General features: G+C 36.0%; 1 protein-coding gene across 5 annotated transcripts in view; it reads right to left on the bottom strand.

Annotated features, from left to right (window-relative positions):
* Positions 1 to 24,013, bottom strand: part of NAALADL2 (N-acetylated alpha-linked acidic dipeptidase like 2) — a 1,434,969-nt gene that overhangs the window by 815,235 nt on the left and 595,721 nt on the right. The gene's annotated exons all lie outside the window — the stretch shown is intronic.

Genomic DNA, 24,013 nt, shown 5'->3' with positions numbered 1-24,013 from the left:
AATTTCAATATATAAAATACAGTCTCTGGATGCTGCAAATCTAACTTAACACAACAGCCGGCAAATATTTTAGATGATAAATACATGTTAAACAAAACTTTCATTTTAATAAGTTATATATTACAAATGTCACTTAGAAATATGATTATGACACGTTATCTTGCTCAGCAATCACAATGAGGGAATTTATTACATGAATGCCCTGACCTTATCGATCTCTAAATTAGCAGACTCTATAGTCAGACTACCTGGTTCAAGTCCTAGCTCTGCTATGTAATTTAGACCAGTCACTTAATCTTTTTATGCTTAAATCCCTTATTTGTACAGTGGAAATAATAAGAGCACTGCATCTGCAGCATTACCACGAGTAAATGATATAAATTATTAAAGATGCTTATAACAAGGTCTAACATGGTGTAAGTGATCCACTAACAGAGCACCACCCCAGAAATTCTATAGAGTTTAAGGAAATAGAAGGATTTGGAGCTTACAATTTTAAAATACAGACTTAACGAAATTAAATTATGACCAGAGGGCTTAAGTTTCAATAACAAGAACCTGGAGATAATGAGGGATGGAGCAGCGCGCTCAAGCACTTTTGAAGGGGAAGCATCTGTTCATCATTAGCTGTGGTTCAGATAGATAGAAGTGTGGCTAATATGTACATAAAAGTCGTTATTACATTTTACTTGCAACCACCAATTCTATATCTTGTTATTATAGAGTTGAGTTTCTTTTCAGTCAATTTACAAAAACAACAGAGCTTTTCCATAATGCTCAAGAATTCAGTTTAACAGTTCCAGGAATTAGTGATAATTAATCATGAACATGAGTTATATATGTTTTTGGTAGAGCACCATGTTTGTCGTAGGTGGTTGACTTGATCCACTGACTATGACGATAAAGATAGTATTTTAACTCAACCAGTATAAAAGACTGTATAGATCTTATTAGAACTACGAACATATCTAAAGGCTTTTCTACTTGTAAAAAGTTATTTTACAAGTAAAATAAATAAATGAGTCTGGCAGATTAACTTGAAAACATAAGGCAGAATCTCAATTTCCGATGACAGTTCTATGATTGAATCTTTATTGTACAATGGGGAAAAAATATATTCATATAGTGTTTCCTGAAGCTTTGAATATCAAATCATTTGCTGGTTGGAGCAGACTGATTTGAGGCAAAGGCATTTCTTAGACGTGTCTGTGCATCACCAAAAGGTATTCATTATGCACCTTCGTGCAGCATTACTTTAGATGCTGCACCAGTGAACTAGGAGTGCCCAGAGGAATTTTTAAATTTAAGTTTAAGGATATTCCTTATAGGCTGAAAACACTTGACATAAATTTTTCAGTATGAACCTAGCTTGTACAAATAAAGCCCATATTTGTGGAATAATTTTTTGTTGTTGAAAGCTTTAATGGTCTCAGCTTGAGAGCAGGGCCAAAGATAAAACTATAAAAAGAGTAATTCAGAACACTCTGTTCTCTAACTTAATTTTTCGGTATAATGAGATTATTTTTCCCATCTAGTTTTGTGAAATGGCCTCAGCAATTGTTACAGTGTCTGGAAAGGTGGTTAAGAATGCCTTACTGCAAATTTGTATATTAACTGCATAAAAGAAATGACAATAATTGTTGTTCATGCTTCACTAACTGAACAAAGAGTCTATAAAGGGGAAATTATTATCTGTGCTTTATTTTTAGAAAAACAAAATTAGGCCAAGCCTACTCTGAAACAGGTAATAGCACACTGAATTTAGGCAGAGCAGATCATCAAGCTGGAGAGTATAAAATTAAAATTTAACTCTGAGGCCTGAGTTACCTTGATCTCTAAATGACATGTAAAAGGTGTGCTTCTACGATGCCAAATTAATGAGCTTTAAATTGCAAAATGCAGTCAAAACCATCTGAGGGAAAATTACTTGATGAAATCCAGCTAGTTTGTGTAAATGTGTTTTATATCGCTTGCATATGTATGACCACCTGCCAGTTCCCTGAGTGGGCCTGCCTTTCTTTGGGTACCTGTGTGTAACAGCAATTTGTGTAATACACTCTAACTGAATGGTTAGTTGGGCCCACCTGAGAGCTCCTGTATTTACAGTAAGGTTTTCCAATATTAGAATGATATAATTCAATATAGAACTTGGCAAAGAGAAGAATTAATTTAAATGACCTGAAATAATAGAGTACGCTCTATGGGTTACTTGAACAGGTAGATACTCTATATAATACTAAGTGTTCGAACTATCATGGGAGTTTCAATTTCCACTAACATCACAAAACTCTATTTAGGGATGTGTAAACAGTTCCATGACTCCTTTCCTGGTCCTTTTAGTGTCTGATTTCCCCCTAGATTCTAAAGTATCTTCTGTTTTTTTCTCCCTGGTCATCATTTCCATTTACAGTAAAGTGTTTAGAGTATTTATTTACTTCTACAGAATTTACATTCTTTTCCCCTTCAGAGTATGGATGTGGCTTATATTAGAGATGCACATACATGAGATAAGTGACACCACAAACCATAAAATAAAGAAGAGTAGCGGGAAAAAAACTCTGATAGTCTGTCTAAGGAAAGCCACTGAAATTGACTTTTACTGTAGTTGAGCTTCACTGCAGTCAGGGTGCAGAAGGGCATCTGTGGGGTCTTCTGAGGCTCAGTCAGCCTTCCCCTAATCTCACTTGGTAATCACAAGGCTGTCAGTCTTAGCTGAAGAGTTTATTTTTATTTTTTCTGAGTTATCTCTTTTTGTAGTTGCCAATTTCCATGTTGGTAAGCTATCAGTATTTTTCTTTATCTAGTCAGAGAAATCCGTGTGTCTCCTTTTTATCTTTTACTCCTAGATTTGGATATACAACCATGCCCATGTTATGGTATCCAAAATCATATGCTAATAGGTGATTTATTGAGCCCTTAAAACGATCCAGGATTTACTATAAGGTTGGCACTTTACATACATACTGCCGTTTCATTAAACAATCCTATATGATAAGTACTATTACTGTCCCCATTTTACAGATGAGGTATCTGAGACTGAGGGATTAAGTCATTTCCCCAAGTTCTCACAGCTATGAAAGTACAAGCAGCTGGAGTATCACACCCGACCTGTCAAATTCCAAAACCTACTCGTTTTAAATATTACAACATTCAGACTCTCTGAAAGTTCCCAAAGTTGGTTTGATGTTAACAAATTCAGAGATCTGATGGGTTTATGTATCCCTGGTCTGTCACCAATATGACTACAAGCACCAGGAGGCCCGATGTCCATTAAATCTGAATGATCCTGCCTTGATCTTTAGATCCCCGGCGGCTGCTCAGACTCCAGGACCTAAAAGATCTCTGTGGTTTGCTCTCGACAGTGCCCTAGCAGACACTGATGTTTCCTGGCCCTGTAGTTTTTAAATAAGGGAGAACTGCTTCCAAGTCCATTGCTCTGAGGAAAACACCACAACCTCCACTTTAGGGTCTCTTCTTAGCAACATTTTCAAAATTTCTCTTTTCTCCTGCTGCTGGGGCACAAAGAGCAAAGCAACTGCGCTTAGAACTTGAAAGCTACAGTTCACATTCAACCTGCCACTGTCCTGTTTTCAGACATTCAAAACCTTTGGTCCACCCCTACTACGTGTGGTTTACATGGGCCTAAGAGGGCTTCGAGAGTGTCAAGAGTTAAAATGTCAATACAGTCACTGCTCTGCTCTGAGAGCTGTCTGCCAGGAGGAGCCTCTTAGCTTGATAGGTACACTGCAATTTTTCATCCTTTCAGCCAAGGTGAATCATCTTAAATAGCTGCTTTTTGACTATGGCTCTTGGATTTCTAGGAACAGACAGATGAAGCTTTTATCTACATGATACCACTACACACTCTATTATTCACTTTTTTTCAAAGGTACTTTATTGGCTTACTTTTTAAATATCTTTACTCTTCAAAAAGTATCAACAGGTTTCTACAAACTGTAAGTGCTTTATTTTAAAACTCATATCCCTATGTTTCCTAAAATCATAACACAGAAAGCCTATTCAATGCCCAGGTTGGTAATTCAGTGCACCCAGAATCTGTGCTTTTCATTTTCTGAAATGGTTCCTTTCATACTTGTTCCTTTAGGGTGTTATTAGGAAAAAGTGTTAATATATCATGATACTATGGTTAACTAGTGCGAAAGGAAACATCCCAGAAAAACACATGGGTAGAGAATGTTTATATTCACTTAAAATTCAGTTACCAAGGGATTCCCTGGTGGTGCAGTGGTTGAGAATCTGCCTGCCAGTACAGGGGAGACGGGTTCGAGCCCTGGTCTGGGAAGATCCCACATGCCGCAGAGCAACTGGGCCCGTGAGCCACAACTACTGAGCCCGCGCGTCTGGAGCCTGTGCTCCGCAACAAGAGAGGCCGCGACAGTGAGAGGCCCGCGCACCGCGATGAAGAGTGGCCCCCGCTTGCCGCAACTAGAGAAAGCCCTCGCACAGAAACAAACAGCCAAAAATAAATAAATAAGTAAATAATTTTTTTTAAAAAATTCAGTTACTAAGAAAATATGTATCATAAGAAACATCCCAAATCTTTATTGGGTAAATTCTGAAAAAAATGTTCTTCAGCTAAAGACCCAAGAGCAATATCCCGATGTAAAAATTTTAGTATTCAGCTTATATAAACTGTTAGACCATGGAGTTAAGAAAATTAAAATTGGGGATTTAACCCAAAATACAATGACAGGAATAGAGTGTAGTTAACAGCATGGTATGCTCCTTAAAACACAAAGAACTTATATATTAATTCACTTTACCTTAGGACTAAAAATAAATTTAAGTGAATTATTATGTTTGCACAAGTAGTAGGAATACATTAATGGTAAGAAAACTAAGAATTATGAAGTTTTCAATTGACAACTGATGGCAGAATCAAAATTGAAATGTTTTTTAAGAATTATCTCTAAAAGCTTTTGCACAGCAAAGGAAACTATAAACAAGATGAAAAAACAACCCTCAGAATGGGAGAAAATATTTGCAAATGAATCAACGGACAAAGGATTAATCTCAAAAATATATAAACAACTCCTCTAGCTCAATATTAAAAAAAAAAAAAAAACCCAATCAAAAAATGGGCAGAAGACCTAAATAGACACTTCTCCAAAGAAGACATATAGATGGCCAAGAGGCACATGAAAAGCCGCTCAACATCACTAATTATTAGAGAAATGCAAATCAAAGCTACAATGAGGTATCACCTCACACCAGTTAGGATGGCCATCATCACAAAATCCAAACAATAAATGCTGGAGAGGGTGTGGAGAAAAGGGAACCCTCTTGCACTGTTGGTGGGAATGTAAACTGATACAGCCACTATGGAGAACAGTATGGAGTTTCCTCAGAACACTAAAAATAGAATTACCATATGATCCAGCAATCTCACTACTGGGCATATACCCTGAGAAAACCATAATTCAAAGAGAGTCATGTACCACAATATTCATTGCAGCTCTATTTACAATAGCCAGGACATGGAAGCAACCTAACTGCCCATTGACAGACAAATGGATAAAGAAGTTGTGGTACATATATACAATGGAATATTACTCAGCCATAAAAAGGAACGAAATTGGGTCATTTGTAGAGACATGGATGGATCTAGAGACTGTCATACAGAGTGAAGTAAGTCAGAAAGAGAAAAACAAGTATCGTATATTAACGCATATATGTGGAATCTAGAAAAATGGTACAGATGAACCAGTTTGCAGGGCAGAAATAGAGACACAGATGTAGAGAAAAAAACGTATGGACACCAAGGGGGTAAAGCAGGGGGTGGGGGTGGTGGTGATGGGTTGAATTGGGAGATTGGGGTTGACATGTATACACTGATGTGTATAAAATAGATAACTAATAGGAACCTGCTGTATACAAAAATCAAAATAAAAAAAATTATCTCAAGCAGCATAAGAGAGCAACAGTTTGCCCAAGATTTTGCTATTCTTTACTTCTAAAATGCCATATCCATAATTATATATATATCTGAAGCTAAATAAGAATATATTTTTGCAATATTTTCTTCTAGGCCTGCCACTCGTACAAAAAATAAAATGGTATCTGGAAAAAAGGTGACAAAATTATCATTTTAACGTACAAAATTCAAGTTCTTTCTATAAAAGTCCTTTAAGTATGATAATACTAGTGATTGTCAACGTTTTCAGAAAAAAGGATTTATTGAAAAAGAAACAGGATGAGAAATACTACAACAACATATTACATCTGTATGACAGTTTGGCATTGAGAAGTTAATTTTTATTACTAATTTACATATATGCATAGTAATAGTTTTGGGTAAATTAAAGCAACTAAATAATTTACGAAAATCTATACTGGGCATTGCTTATGTCCTTTATATTTTATTTATGAACAGGATTATAAAAAATGGAAGACCTCCAATGGCACATAAAAGTAATGCTAATAAGAAATTAAATGTCAGGCAAAAGGCATGAAAATGCAATATTCACAAGCATTAAATGTAAAATGTTTAACAGAAGTTTTATATAATTGACACTATTGAAAGGTAGTTTATTATAATACATGAAAAATTTTAAAATTCACCTAGCTCTTCCATTTTAAAATGTCAAATATTATTACTTTACCAACATGAATTTTAGCTTCTTTTCTCTTTTCTTTCTTCCCATAATAAGTCCTTTATCTTTTTTCTTTATATTATTTGCCTCCCTTCAGCCATTCCCATTATTTCATTTTCACTTGTCCTTTCTTACTTATTTCACTATTGATGTCTCAGGAAATTGTTGAAATTAAAATAACTGACCATAAAGAATTCATTTCATTCTTTTCTATATACTGGGAATGATATATCTTGAATAAAAAAATCAGTGGATGGGGCTTCCCTGGTGGCGCAGTGGTTGAGAATCTGCCTGCCAATGCAGGGGACATGGGTTCGAGCCCTGGTCTGGGAAGATCCCACATGCCGCGGAGCAACTGGGCCCGTGAGCCACAACTACTGAGCCTGCGCGTCTGGAGCCTGTGCTCCGCAACAAGAGAGGCCGCGATAGTGAGAGGCCCGCGCACCGCGATGAAGAGTGGCCCCTACTTGCCGCAACTAGAGAAAGCCATCGCACAGAAACGAAGACCCAACACAGCCAAAAATAAATAAATAAAAAAAAAAAAAAAAAAAAAAAAAGTCAGTGGATGTATTTGAAATGACGACCTCATGCCCAAATCAAAGATTATGTTTGGCCTTACCATTCCAAACACACCAAATCTTGAGTCTTCAAAATAATAGTAAAACTCAACTTGCCCTTAACTTGCTGCTTGGGAGTTCCATTCTCTGACACTCTGTAGGGAAAACGAAAGGCCTTCTCTCTAACACTTCTATATAGGTTTCCTTCAGGTATTGCGACTGATGGCCCTTCTCGTTCCATTCATCCTCCGCAACTATGGCCCTCAAACAAAATCTCTCTCTCTCAGTAATAGATTTTAGGAACCAAAGCTTTCTTTTTCTTTTCTTTATCCTTTTTTTTTTTTCAAGCCTGTAAAGGATTGAGGTATTTAATCATTCCTGAGAAATTTTAAAATATTTCAGAGCCCAAAATAATGGAAATATTATGGTTTCTGCCTAAAAAGAAACGTAATCATTAAGGATGTGGAAAATCAAAGTTAATTCAAAATTAAAATGGGAACGAGCATTGCAACACAAGTTGTAAACAGATGACCTTGACTAGTTTAATTGTACTAAAGAGTATAGTATTAGGGGAAAAAAAGCACACATTTATGTACCACTATGTACCCTCTACTTATATCAATTCATTTAACCATCAAAACCATACCATGAAGTTACCATTGTTATCATCCCCATTCTACAAATAAGGACACTACAGAGAGAGAGAGTTGAACTCACTTGCTCTAGATAACACAGGACTTGAACTCAGGCAGTATGGTTCCAATGCCTTTGTTCTCAACCACTCTGCAATCATGACCGAAAACAATCACATGAGAGCATATTTTTAATTCCTCCAAAAATTAAGAAAAAAACATAGAAGAACATCGCTCAATTTTCCCACAATCAAGCCCTAATAACATTGTGTAGTATGACCTTTTCATATAATCTCCATCCCTAAGTAGCTTCCTTAGAGTCTTTCAGAAAAAAGTGAAGACAGGAAATGAATAAACTCACCCATTCACACACCCATGGAAGCCTCTACCCTCTAGCCTCACTAAACTGGCTTGTGGCTTTCCCCAATAAACTTCACATCCATCCTCATGGCTACTGGCGCTAAGCTCATGATTTTATTTTAATTAATTAAAAATTTTTTCTTTTCAATAGATTTTTACTCTCTGGTTCTGCCTTCAAGAATTAGGTCTTATTAATATTTTTATTGCCCATAGTTTTTATAATAATTCTTTGACCATGTAAACATTTGTTGGACTAAACCCAGAATTTTGACAACCCCTGAATAATTCACAATCCCCTCACATTTAAATCTATGGTCTTTCGGAAATACATACATCTTAAGAGCAATCATTTAACTTAAATATGACAGCTCTTAACGAAACAGATTAAATCATAGTGCAATATTTATTTGCTAAAGTGTCTTATGAGAACTGTAATTAAGGCATGAATAACTTTTACAGAGAACGAATCCTTGAAGCCCTGAGCACAAGAAGTCCAACTACCCTGTTGGAGAGGCCACGTGGAGAAGCACTGAGACCATATGGAAAGGAAGCTGAGTCCAGGCATCCAAATCAATGTGCCACATGTGAGAACAGACCAGCCACCAGCTGATTTCCCAGTGACAAGCACGTGGAGCCAAATAATTGGCCAGCAGAGACCTGACCATATTCCTGATCAAATAAGAAGACATAATAAAATGGTGGTTGTTCAAAGCTACACCATAGGGGGGTGGTTTGGAGCTCAGCAATAAACAACCAGAATACTACTAAAGCTCTTTTTCCAAAGCAGAAATCTGACCACATTGCTTGACCATTTAAGATCCCATGAGGGGGGCTTCCCTGGTGGCGCAGTGGTTGAGAATCTGCCCCCTAATGCAGGGGACACGGGTTCGAGCCCTGGTCTGGGAAGATCCCACATGCCGCGGAGCAACTAGGCCCATGAGCCACAACTACTGAGCCTGCGCGTCTGGAGCCTGTGCTCCGCAACAAGAGAGGCCACGATAGTGAGAGGCCCGCGCACCGCGATGAAGAATGGCCTCCGCTTGCCGCAGCTAGAGGAAGCCCTCACACAGAAACGAAGACCCAACACAGCCAAATAAATAAATAAATAAATAAATAATAATTTAAAAAAAAAAAAAAGATCCCATGAGGGGTTTTATTCTGCACTACCAGGACATTTCACAGACTTCTTTCCAAGGCACAGAACACCTTTGTGCCCTGGCCTCAACTTCCGTTCTGATCCTTTTCCTTACTTCCCGCTTTCAGGAACACATCACACACTTTGCATGTGCTCTTCCTCTGCCTGATTTGCCCTCAGGTTCAGATTCATTGAGGTAGTTAATTTGTCTAGATTTTTATCTTTAGAGCCTGGCACAGTATTTGGAAACTTGTAGCTGCGTAATAAATGATAGGTGCCCAATAGGTATGATGTCTTGAAGAAAGTATAGAATTTAGGGTAAAATAATTGCCATTTTATCAGCAATGCATCTTATTGCAATTACTTCAGCTCATTCAGGTTTTAAAAGAGGATGTAGTATCTATTCTATATATCTCTAAGTGTTAATTGATGAATAAAATTAAATATTTAAAAGGCAGTTGATAAACTGTAAAACCCAATATAACTGCTATTGTTTTAAAATTCTAAACTATTAGGCATCAAGAGAGCTAGGTTTATTTTTTGTTTGTTTCACTTATTTTTAATTGAGGTAACATTGGTTTATAACATTTTGTAAATTTCATGTGTATTACATTGTAATCCAACTTCTGTATACACACGACCAAAAGTCTCCTTTCCATCTGTCCCCATACAATTGACTCACTTTACCCATTTTACCCTATCCCCACTTGACTTAGGTTTAGATTTTGGATCCACAGTTCCTAGCTATGAACCCCAGAGCAAATCACTTTTCTCCATAGGTAAAATTAGATTTATGTGTGTGAAAAACCAAATGAGATAACTGATAAAATGTTTTAAGAACTATTTATCATTATTATATAATTAATCAAAGACTATTAATGATGAATAAAAATTGATTAATATGAATTAAGTTAATCATTCTCATGTCTATATCACAGGCAACCATCCCAATTTCTGAATATTGCTGCTGGGAGGAAAAACCACAAGTGAATTTGTACAAGTGCTTAAATTTCTCTTATCACTGAGCAGGACATAAGAGCCTGGAATGAGAGAATGAAACAGGAGACTTCTGGGGTGTGTGTCAGATGTGAAAATTGTATCAGGGGGATGGGCACACAGAAGCAGAGGAGGAAGGAAGCAACTTCTGGAGAGACGGCTTCTGGAAAATCCATCCTAGAACTTACCAACTTTGAGTCCCTAAGATACATTATAAAGTTACTTACATCTTTCAGAACTGATGTCTGTAATGTGGGCATACACAGAGTTAAAAACAATATCAGGTCCTATCTCTTGAAGGGGAAAATGTGAAGAGATCTATGGGAGAAGATTAATCAACTTCCCTTCTGCACATAATGCATTTTGAAAGGAATCTGTCCAAAAAAATCCATTTAGCTATGCCCAGAACAATCAAGACTGTGTAGAGATTGAAGTGCCTCAGTCCATCTGCTGATGATATTTATTACTTTTTGGCACCTTCTACATATTTACCAAGCCTATGTAAAAGAAAGTTATGCTTCTTATTTCTAGGACAAAAACAGATGGTGTTTCCAGCAGGTAATAATTTAATTAAATGGCTCCTAAAGCATGAACAAATTGTTCCAAAGAAAAGAAAATATTTTTATTTATTCTTTAAAAATAGGGAGGGGGGAGAATAAAACTAAATCAAGTTTGACTTTTAATGCAACAAAACTAGAGTTTACTAAATCTCCTGCTCTTAAAAACAAAGTGCATCCCCCTCTCTGCCCTCCTCCTCAACTGGAATCAAAATTGTAACAAATGATATTGATGCTGTTCATCAAGTTTCATTTTTTATCTCTAAGAAATAAGTTCAAGCTAAAATGAAACACTTCTTGATAACGCTGAAATCAGATATTCTTGGAATAGGATTAATTTTTATGGTATTTAAATGAAGTTTCTTTTTTTAAAAAAAATATTTATTTATTTATTTATTTATGGCTGTGTTGGGTCTTCGTTTCTGTGCGAGGGCTTTCTCTAGTTGTGGCAAGTGGGGGCCACTCTTCATCGCGGTGCACGGGCCTCTCACTATCGCGGCCTTTCTTGTTGCGGAGCACAGGCTCCAGACGCGCAGGCTCAGTAGTTGTGGCTCACGGGCCTAGTTGCTCCGCGGCATGTGGGATCTTCCCAGACCAGGGCTCGAACCCATGTCCCCTGCATTGGCAGGCAGATTCTCAACCACTGCGCCACCAGGGAAGCCCCTAAATGAAGTTTCATAATGCACTTTGTGGACTCAGGATAGAAATAGATTATATATCTAAAATGCAGATTCTAATAATCAAAACCAAAGTCTTTCATTCCACTTAAAGCCAGGAGGCCCTTTTAAAGCTCCTGTGACACATGCATTAAAGATGTTATAAGAGTGGAAAACAGTAACAATGTTGCAGCAAAACATAGGAAAGAGCATTCCCTTGGGTTTAAGACAGAAATGCATAAGAATCCCACTACTGCCACTTACCAACTTTGGGACTTTAGGACAGGAAATTAATTTTTCTAAAATTCTGCTTCCTAACCTGTATGTACATACATGCATACACACACACACACACACACACACTCACAGAATGACTGTAGTTATGGTGTCACTGTAAGACTTCAATGGATAAATTTCAAGCACTTAGCACTTTCTTAAGACAGAGTAAGCATTCTATAAATGGCTGCCAATCATCATCACCGGTAAGATTAAGCAACAAGAATATGTGTACAGTATTGGAGCTATGAAAGTAGAAACAAAAATATATAAGGATATGCTTCAAGTAAATTACATCAGCAAAGACGAACTTCTATATACACACTTAAAGCCTAATCAAGAAGTAAACTATGGGGTCTAAAGAATTCAAGAATGGTGAAACTAAGCAGGGTTTTGATGGGAATTAAAGCTGTGCCTTGAAAAATGAATAGGGCTTAAGAATGAAGTCACTAAAGAAATAAAGAAGATAAGCTCAAGCAGGAAGCTGGGAATAAGTATCTGCATATAGGAGTCAATGAAGGGACTCTCTTGAGAATAAAGTACATATCAGAGGCTGGTAGAAAATAAGCTTTGATTGAGGGGACAGGAAACGTCTACCTATGTAAAAGGAGATCATTGCAGGTTCTTCGAGGATAAAGATTCATGAGAGTTATGTTTCACAAAAATGATATGGAGCAAGGAAAGCTAGCATCAAGAACATATTACAGTGAAGCAGAATAACTAGGTAACCCAGAGAGGTATGCAGATAGGTAACAGTGAAGATCGAAGCAATTACACTAAAATATGATGCTCTTTACCAAAGTTGGGTTATTTAGAACTCAAAGTGTATACATTTGGCTTAATTTTATGATCATTTGCAATTATACTATGTTATATATATCATATGTTATATTTAATACATATTTATACTAAATATATATATCAATTTTATACAATAATTATTTAAAATTATAATCATTTAAAATTTATATTATATGTATATGCGAAGTTTGCCTTGTGTTAAGTGATAATGATGACAGCGATGTGTTTTCCACATTCATATCCTCAATCATCCATCTGTTCCCAAACTTTTCACTGGCAAAACGGTTAGAAAGAAAGGAGGCTGTGCGCTGGCATTGCTCTGACAGCTGTGGAAAGCATTTGCTGATGGCTGGTGTCCCACTTCCAACCTCTAACAGTGGACCCTGGGGGAAGAGCTAAGGGATAAAAACTATGTTCAAGGCACTTCCATTGTCTTTATACATTTCATCTCATGTCCAGAATGTCAAAGAACTGCTGACATGAACTCCAAACAAGAGATCATTTGAAGGCAAAATTCAATCTTATATTTTCTTCTGAAAATTTCACAACAGGGTTAAGTGAGACTCTGGTTTGTTTTTTTTTTGGTTTTTTTTTTTTAAGTTCTAGTGACAAAGTTAGCAGAGTTTAATGTACATAAGAGATTTATTAGGCATTGGACCAAGTCAAATCTTGGTTAAAAAATATGTAAACAGGATTTCTGAGGTGTTGAATCTTATTTTAATTTGTTCTTTAACCCCGATGAGCAGTGATCCAAATGTTTCAGCAGGTAAAATGAACTCCTAATTAAGAAAACATTCTTTTTCTTATAACCAATAATACTTTAGATTGCAATGCTTTGTCTACAAAGTATCAGGCAGCTGTAATTCTGCCTGGATAAGCTTATATTATGACATACAAGCAAATGCTGCTAACTTTGGGAGAATAGATACTTTATGAAGACACATACTCTCCTTATCCTGCTGATGCAGTTGACCCTCACCAACTTGGAGAATTAGGGTTAGAACTAAGGTAAATACAGCAAACTACTTTGATAGCATAATTTCCAGCTTAAGAATTTAAGAACTTAAAGGAAATATTGGGGTTAGATTAACTTAAAAACCCACAGAAATAACCTTTTAATGGTATATTTCTGAAATATGTGACACAACGTCTTCAGAGTTTAACAATTCTTATATTCATTAAAAAGAAAATGTTAAAGACAGCAAGCTAAATTAAGAAAATACTGAGGGTATCCTATACAAGTTAAGTAAATAATAATAGTTATTTTGAAGTCGGCTCTTTTGCATCCTTTGCTTCTTCAGGGATCCCTCCTCTAGAGTTTCAGAAAGAAGCTTGCATATTCATTTTACTTTGTCCCAGAAAATATGCATGTAAAGAGTTACTTTCCATGGCCTGTCTTTGTTCCAAAGGTTGAAAACCATTTTTTTTTGTTTGACTTGGAGTTAACTTCCACATCCCACCTCTCACTTTAGTCCCAGACATTAAGTGTAATCTGGACATGTATATCCAAAAACATTTTAGAAAACTTGTAGCATACTGAAGGACCAGTGTGTTTCTCCATATTTCTGTCTCTCAAAACTTTATTGCAAAAAAAAAAGAGCAACAAAAGAAAAAGTTGCACTTCATCAAAAGCACATTTGTACTTCAAAGGACACTATCAAGAAAGTGATAAGGCAATCCACAGAACAAGAGGAAATATTTACAAATCATATGATAAGGGACTCTATCCAGCATAAATAAAGAACATACACAGCTCAATAACCAGAAGAAAACTTTTTTAAATGGACAAAGGATCTGAACAGACATTTCTCAGAAGAAGATATACAAATGGATAATACGCACATGAAAAGACACTGAGTGTCATTAAGGAAATGCACATGAACATCACAATGAAAGACAGCTTCACACTCTTTAGGGTAACTATAATCAAAAAGCAGTAATGGGGCTTCCCTGGCGGCGCAGTGGTTGAGAATCTGCCTGCCAATGCAGGGGACACAGGTTCGAGCCCTGGTCTGGGAAAATCCCACATGCCATGGAGCAACTGGGCCCGTGAGCCACAATTACTGAGCCTGCGCGTCTGGAGCCTGTGCTCCGCAACAAGAGAGGCCGCAATGGTGAGAGGTCCGTGAACCGCGATGAAGAGTGGCCCCCGCTTGCCACAACTAGAGAAAGCCTTCGCACAGAAACGAAGACCCAACACAGCCATAAATAAAAATAATTAAAAAAAAAAAAAAAGCAGTAATAAGAATGTGGAGAAACTGGAACTCTGATAAATTGTTAGTGGGAATGTAAAATAGTGCAGCTACTTTGGAAAGTAGTCCGGCATGCCCTCATAAGGCTGAACATTAAGTTACTGTATGATCTAGCAATTCCACTTCTAGGAAGAGAAATGAAAACTCATTACACAAAAATTTGTACACAAATGTTTCAAAGCAGCATTATTCGTAATAACCACAAAGAGAAAATACCCCAAATATCTACTAAATAATGAAAAGTTAAAAAAAAATAGTATATCTATACAAAGGAATATTATTTAGCAATGAAAATGAATTAAGTACTGATACATATTACAACATGGATGAATCTCATTACTTTAAGTGAAGGTTAATTTTTTCACAAAAGACCACATATTGTAAGATTCTATTTATACTAAAAGTCCAGAATAGGCAAGTTTATAGAGATAGGAAGTAGATTAGTGATTGCATGGTGCTGAAGCAGGTGCAGAGGAAGGAGCTGGTTTGGAGGAAATGAGGAAGTAACCATGTGACTGCTAATGAATGGGAGATTTTTGAAGTAATAAGTTTCTAAAATTGATTTGATTATGGTGATAGTTGTACAACTCTGAATACATTAAAACCATTAAATTGTATACATCATACAGGTGGATTTTATGGTATGTGATTTATATCTCAATAAAACTTTTTAAAGTTTATTGCAAACTCCTATTACTCTTGCTCTGCCTTTTGCTATAACTTCCTTTCCTAAACTCCAGTCAAAATTTCTTCATTTTATAATTGTTCCCAGTAAAAATGCAGGTAATTTATACGGGCTAGAGGCAAAAAGTTTCCAAATAGGTATACAGAAATGAACCTAAATATTCCAAACTTACACCAGGGAAACGTTCAGGTAGGAGAACGTTTTGCCTTCAGGATATGTTGTCCATTGATAAGATTAATGATTCCTCCTCTTCCCATCCACAGACTTGTGTTTGCTTATAAACGAAATGTGGAGAACAGTATGGAGGTTCCATAAAAAATTAAAAATAGAGCTACCATATGATCCATCAACCCCACTCTTGGGCACATATCCAGAGAAAAACTTGGCTCGAAAGTATACATGCACCCCAATGTTCATCACAGCACTGTTTACAATAGCCAAGACATGGAAGCAACCTAAATGTCCATCAACAGATGAATGAATAAAAAAGATGTGGTACATCTTCTTTATATATACATCTATATATAAAGGTATATAGTTGTATATATGTGTACATATATACAATGGAATACTACTCAGACATAAAAAGGAATGAAATAACGCCATTTGCAGCAACATAGATGGACCTGGAGATTATCATACTAAGTGAAGTAAGTCAGACAGAGAAAGACAAATATCATATGATATCACTTATATGCGGAATCTAAAAAAAAAAAAAGATACAAATGAACTTATCTACAAATCAGAAACAGACTCACAGACTTAAAGAATGAACTTATGGTTACCAGGGGGGAAGGGGGAGGGGGGAGGGATAGACTGGGAGCTTGGGATTGACATTTACACACTGCTCTATATAAAATTGATAACCAACAAGGACCTACTGTATAGCACAGGGAACTCTGCTTAATATTCTGTAATAATCTAAATGGGAAAAGAATTTGTGAAGGAATAGAAAAAAATCAATGACAAAAAATAAATAAACGCAATAGGAGCTATTAAAAATATTAAAAAGATCATGCTATGCAAAAAAAAAAAAAAAAAACCGAAATGTGGACACATAGAAGGTTTTTTGTTTTAGAAAAGTAAAGCCTCTTTTTATATGGATACATAGGATGTTGGAATCAGAAGCATTTTTTTTTAAAAGAGCAGATGCCTCTATTAATAAATATTCATGTGCCAGAGAATTAGAAAGCTGAAAGTACATTTATAACATTACTAAATAAATAGCACTGTCCTTATTGCATGCTTAATAATGCTATTAGTATGGTAAATATACAGAAAGCTCAAATTCATTACATTTTTAGTATTTTTAAATGCTTTCTTAACAGCTTTAGGAATAAGGATCCAAGTTAGAAATGTTCCCCTGTATGTTACCTTCTTTGAATTCCCATTCAAACTTTAAAGCATAACTTTTTTTTTTTTTTTAATAAGTTTAAATGCCGGCTAATCTGATGGAAAAACTGTTGGGTGCTGCAGATGTTTTGTCTATGTACACTGCATACATTTTTGTTGTTTCCCTTTCTGCTCTGCTTTTCCTTTCAGACATCAGAACATTAAACAGAACCACACTAAAGGTCACTTTGATGTAGAAATAGCCGAATTTCCAACGTTCTCCCCAGTTGTTTTACACATTTAAAACTCAAAATGTTAAATAAACTGTGAAAATAAATGTTCTTATTTAATTTCTTAAAACACTTCAAATCGTTTAGGCTAGAGTTGTCACTTGAAAAAACACCGAAGAGCCGATCTTAATAAAATTCATTTAACTTCATGGTACATCTGCCATTTGGAAACATTTTTTTTTTTTTTCTTCTGAACACAGCTTAATGAACCTTTAATTTACCTTTCATTCAGTATCCACTGAGGATCATTAAAAGACAAAGTCTTAAGTCAATGTACTTAATTACAGTCATCACATGTTATTACGTATTGTTATATAACACCATACGCCAATTATCAGGGGACTTCAATAGATACTGAATAAACACACATCCGCACAGACATATCACTTGCACTATAGACCTAGATTTGAACAGTATCTTTGAAAATAAACAGTACTTTTAAAGTATTTGCATTTAAGACATTGACTAGACACATTATAGATTTTATTTTATTTTATTTTTTTAACTTTTTTTTTTTAAACATCTTTATTGGAGTATAATTGCTTTACAGTGGTGTGTTAGTTTCTGCTGTACAACAAAGTGAATCAGCTATACATATACATACATCCCCATATCTCCTCCCTCTTGTGTCTCCCTCCCACCCTCCCTATCCTACCCCTCTAGGTGGACACAAAGCACCGAGCTGATCTCCCTGTGCTATGCGGCTGCTTCCCACTAGCTGTCTATTTTACATTTGGTAGTGTATATATGTCCATGCCACTCTCTCACTTCATCCCAGCTTACCCTTCCCCCTCCCCGTGTCCTCAAGTCCATTCTCTATGTCTGCATCTTTATTCCTGTCCTGCCCCTAGGTTCTTCAGAACCATTTTTTTTTCTTTTTTTTTAGATTCCATATATATATGTGTTAGCATACGGTATATGTTTTTCTCTTTCTGACTTACTGCACTCTGTATGACAGTCTCTAGGTCCATCCACCTCACTACAAATAACTCAATTTCGTTTCTTTTTATGGCTGAGTAATATTCCGTTGTATATATGTGCCACATCTTCTTTATCCATTCATCTGTCAGTGGACACTTAGGTTGCTTCCATGTCCTGGCTATTGTAAATAGAGCTGCAATGAACATTGTGGTACATGACTCTTTTTGAATTGTGGTTTTCTCAGGGTATATGCCCAGTAGTGGGATTGCTGGGTCATATGGTAGTTCTATTTTTAGTTTTTAAGGAACCTCCATACTGTTCTCCATAGTGGCTGTATCAATTTACATTCCCACCAACAGTGCAAGAGGGTTCCCTTTTCTCCACACCCTCTCCAGCATTTATTGTTTGTAGATCTTTTACATCATAGATTTTAAAACAATATTGTAATAAGTATAACGGTGTCAACTGTTCCCTACTTATGTCTTGATATTAGACTATGTTTCAATGTATCAAGCAGAACCTCTAAAAGAAAATAGACTGATCATTGCATTTAGACATCAAAACACATTCAGTCCAAAGTAATTTAATATTTGACTTTCTGAAAGATGAGGTAAATAACAAGCCAAGATATGCTTGATATTTATTCATGAAGTATTAGTGGGTTTGTCACTCATCCAGTGTCCTGTCCCACTTGACAGTCACCCAAATTTACCCTGTTCTCTGTCCCCTTTGTTTTTCTCAGTCCTTAATGCTGCTTCTAGCCATAATTAGTCTCTATTACACACTGTTAACAGAGTTATCTTTTAAAATTAAGCATTTTTGGTTTTGTTTCTGTCCTTCTTAAGAACCTCCTCTAAATACCCATTCTCTAGAATAAAGGAAAAAAATATTTTTAGCATGAAATACAAGGTTTGGCATAAGCATCTCAATGTACCTTTCATGTCTCATCTAATTTTTTGTTATGATGTTGTTGATTTGTAAATTGGCCCCTGTACATGGAGGGCAAGGAGAGGCTGCAGAAAGAGGGAGATGGCTCTAGATTGTTAGGTTGCAGGTTTAATAAGCAAGGCTTATTATGAGGCTTGTCTTGGGTGGGCACAAGATGAATAGAGCTCCATACCACCGCCCACCTCCAGAATCTTAAAAGTTTTGTAATAGAGGCCTCAACTGGGCTCAGTCACATATACTATGCCGATGGTCTCAACAGCACATTTTCTCAAGGCTGCATCCTTGAAAATGGTCTTCACTGTAAGAACACTGGGCAGAATGTACATTCCATGGACAAGGAAGGGGATGAGGAACCTCCCATTGCTAAAGTCCAGCTCATGGGTCAACCAGCAGTCAAATCCTCTCAAAGGCCTCCTCCAACAAACACTGTATATACACAAAATGAATATCTGTGCACTCATTACCCAGCTAAGGAATCTACTCTATATATTCTGAGATGTTTACTTTTTTCCCCACATATTCTAATATCTCCAAATTCATATCAAGTCTTTACAATTGCCCTACCCCAGGTGGCATTTGTGACATACTTTCACTAGTTCGTGCATGTGCTAAATTGGTTATTATTCTGGACCCGATTAGACAGCTGTAGTCCCTTCTTGGTTTCAAGTTACTGAGCCACTGAAGGATGATAGAAAAAACTAGGATCCTGGTTGTTGTTAAAAAAAACCTTCCATTGATAATTTTTGATAAATTCAGGAAATTATCAGCATCAAAACTTGCAGAATGGGTGTCACAGGCTTGGAAGAAAGGCCCAGAGACAATCATGGAGCACTTTTAATGAATCCTGTATCACTACCTCTCTTCATGGTAGAGAGAGGGTTACTGCATGGAGAAAAACAGGCATTAACCACTCTGAGTCAAAAAGAGATTTGAATGAGTTATTCTCTGAATGTAAAATGTTTTAGAAAAGGCTTATTATTTTGCTTATGTTTTCTTTTTTATGAATGATATAAGACGTATAAAGAATGATTAAAAAAAAGTTTGTGTCAAGAACCCTAAAAGGGTTCTTTCAGTAAGTATAAAAATTCTCCATTTTTCCTTCTTAGAGATACATAAAATAATAGTGTGCCTTACAATGATTCAGTGACATGAAGCGTTCGACAGCTTCACCACTGATGTTTTGGACAAGTTGCTTAACCACTCTGAACTTCAATTTCCTCATCTGAAAATTGATGATAATACTAGAACCCAGCTCATATGGTTTCTGTGAAGATTAAAGGATTTAAAACAGTCTTGACATGAAATAAGGTTTTATACAGTGTTGCTTATATGTCTAACACCTACTCTATTCCTCCGTAAATAGTTTTGTCTTCTCATACTTCCTTTCTTCCTTCTTCTCCCCCTTTCCATCCTCCTGCTCCTTTTTCTCCTTATTTTTCTTCTGTTATGGAGAATATTTAACACACATCAAAGTATAGAAAAATATATCAACCATCAACCCCTGGTAATCATCAGCCAGCTGACCATCAACCTAACCATATCCACATTCCCATCAACTCTCACTCATATTATTTTGGAAAAAATAAAAAATAAACAACCTCAAACCAAAAAACTCAGACATAGTTTACATGTAATTATTTTAGTTCTAAATAATATATAGTTCTAATAATAATTATATAGTTATAATTATTATATTAATATATTATATAATATATATTATTATTATATTAATATATTATTATTATCTAATAATTATATAGTTCTAAATAATAAGGACTAATTTTTAACATAACTACAATACAATTATTCACCTAAAATAACATTAATTCTCTAATATTATCTAGGGAGTATCTAGGGAGCGTTCAAATCACAAATAGTTTTGAAGAATTATAATTATACGTGATATACTCCAGTTGAAAAGCTGTAGAGTCAATGTATTTATTTCACACACAAAAATTTTTCAATAACAAGATTAAGATTATGGAGTAGAATGAGGAAATAATAACAGCATTACCCAGAATATCAGATTTCTCTAACTTTAATGGATGGTAATGGGCGGTATGTAATAGATACTGAAAATCTGGCTTTGGGAATATTTTTGATAAATAAAGAAAATCTGTCCTAAAATACCTTATATATCACCAGATATGTTCTTGTATTTTAATAGCTTTGATTAGCATTATGTTAGATCACTTTGAGAGATGTTAGTCAAAAGTTATTAGCAGGCTTTCCTTGTAGCGCAGTGGTTAGGAATCCGCCTGCCAATGCAGGGGACACGGGTTCGAGCCCTGGTCCGGGAAGATCCCACATGCCGTGGAGCCGCTAAGCCCGTGCGCCACAACTACTGAGCCTGTGCTCTGGAGCCTGCGAGCCACAACCGCTGAGCCCGCGTGCCACAGCTACTGAAGGCTGCGTGCCTAGAGCCCGTACTCCGCGACGGGAGAGGCCGCCACAGTGAGAAGCCCGTGCACCGGCGAGAAGTGGCCCCCGCTCGCCACAACTGGAGAAAGCCCTCACGCAGCAACGAGGACCCAACATAGTCAAAAATAAATTAAAAAAAAAAGTTATTAGCATTTATTCTAAAAAAAAAACTAGTCACATCTATTTCATCTTGTTCTTTACTGCATCTTTTAGAAATATAATTTTTGGTAAAATTCATTCACTAATTTAACAAATGGTTATTGAGCATCTACTATGTGCTGCCAGGTACACTTCTAGACACAGGAGATAGAGCAATGAAAAGAACAGCAAAAATCCTTGCCCTCATGGAACTTACTTCTCGTGTGGTATGAAAAACAATAAAACAAAAATTTAAATATATATTATATGCAGTATAACATATATAATATGTAATATAAATATACATAGGATATGAAATGGTGCATAGATGGAAAAAAATCCTGAATAGAGATAGAAACTGGGACTTAACTGCGGGCAGGGGGAGGGCTTACAGTTTTAAATAGTTGGTCAAAGAAGTCTTAACTGAGGTTCTTTTTATAATGATCATTCCATTCCAATCACTGTCTTACATGAGGAAGATGTCTACTAATAATGAATATTCAGTGGCATGTAACCACTGGTTCCCATTAAATTCTCCTCTTGGGTAGCAGTGAATATAAACTCTGAAATTTAGCCGTAGGTAAAGCTGGCCATCTAGGATTTATTTGAAATAAAACTGCAGCACTGACTTCAAATATATCCTTCACAATGCTTCAGAAAAAATAAAAATATATTTCATGCCACTAACAAGGTTAAAAAAAATAGCACTCAAACATTTTCACTTCAGTTCAGACAAGTAACTATATTAGGACAAAGAACCTAGGAAGAAGTCTCCAGTCTGATGCTCCAGGTAACTGTGGTAACCCCTCTTTAGAGCTATTGAATTACACTGTCTGTGTGACTACCTTCAACATGACTTAGAATGATGATTTACAAGAGAAATATAGAGCTGCTCTGTTTTCCCATGACTGATCTCAAAGCCGTAGGATCATCTCTCTTGCAGTCACTTCTATGCTACAGGACCAAATAAACCTTTTTCAAGGCAACGTTAATAACATAATAAATGTTGGTCCCGTTTACCACTTTCAAATATAAAACAAACGAAACTGATTTTAGCTTTAAAAAAAAAAAGCCATTACTGACCCAATAGTGTCTCATTAATAACTGAGGACTGAAGGCAATTGTGGTATTCAATTTGCAAGTTTGGCCTCAAAACTCTTTAATGGTATTAAAAAAATCACTGTGTGCCAAGGAGGTTGTAAAGAGGCCAGCAGTCTCAAAACACTGCTGATAGGAGTATGAATGAGACCAACACTTTTGGAAACAGAATTTAAGAAAATGTATCAAAGGTCTTAAAATGTCTACAGCTGTAATCTACTTCATACAATCTAGCCTGAGGAATTAAAAGAAAATGGAATAAAACTGGCATTGCAATTGTTTGTAAAGAAGTAGAATGGCTCTTTTCTTTTTAAACCTCTACTACCTTTTCAATTTTCAATAACTAACCTATACTACAGTTATTATCAGCAGCAAGAAAGGCAATTGGAAACCTTTTAAAGACACATGTCACAATAAGCATTCTAGTAGTGGTATTTGTCTAAGATGGAGAGGTCATCCTCCTTTTTAAATTGGAGAGCTAACTCAGTCAATAATATAAAATCCAAAGAAGGGATAGAATCCTTACCAGAGGTCTTTAGCATGACCATTTTGTTTTAGACATGCCTAGATAATTTGACATGGCCTCAAATGTTGATATCCAATTATTTGTTGTCTTGTCTAATAAAATTAACTATAAAAATGACAACAGCTAGCATTTATGAAGAATTTACACACCATGCCTCTAGTCTCATTAAAACCATTTTGAAATTTATTCTTTAATGATCCTCACGTTCAGATGAGGAAACCAAGACTTTGAAAGGTTGGTCACTTGCCTATGATCACTGATACTAAGGGGCAGGATGAGGATGTAAATTCAAGACACAAGATTTCCTACTTCCTAACCCAATGTTATACTGTCATCCTTGGTGTAAAGGCTCTCAAGCTCTTCCAGCATTCTTGAATGATAGTTGAAGTAAAATTTCCATGGCAAACTCTACAGCCTATTGTGATGTTGTGGCTTTTACAGCGTGACCATATTTTCTGAATCACAAGACTCACCTACATTGTCTAACAAGTTCAAGTATTCTTCCAGGGACAAAATATAGAATACTTGAAGTGGAAATAGTCCTGAGAAGACAGACATACAACTGCTTCACCATAAAGTTGAAAATATAGCACTTGTTATTAAAAAAAAAAAAATCTGGAAGTTATTCTTGAAACACTGAGGGCAAGACTCAATAAATTACCTGGGACCTGAATAAGTATTTCACCTCTTTTTATATTTTGCATTGCTCAAACTTTCCTTTTTCTTTATCACCCTTTTGGTGCTGTTTCTCTCATTTTTGTCTCAGCTTTTTCACAAATTTCATTTCCTTCAAATATATGCCCTAACCAGCGCTGCTA

This window comes from Balaenoptera physalus, assembly GCF_965194825.1.
Source record: "Balaenoptera physalus genome assembly, chromosome: 4".
NCBI lineage: Eukaryota > Metazoa > Chordata > Mammalia > Artiodactyla > Balaenopteridae > Balaenoptera > Balaenoptera physalus.
This window is presented reverse-complemented; position numbering and strand designations above follow the sequence as displayed.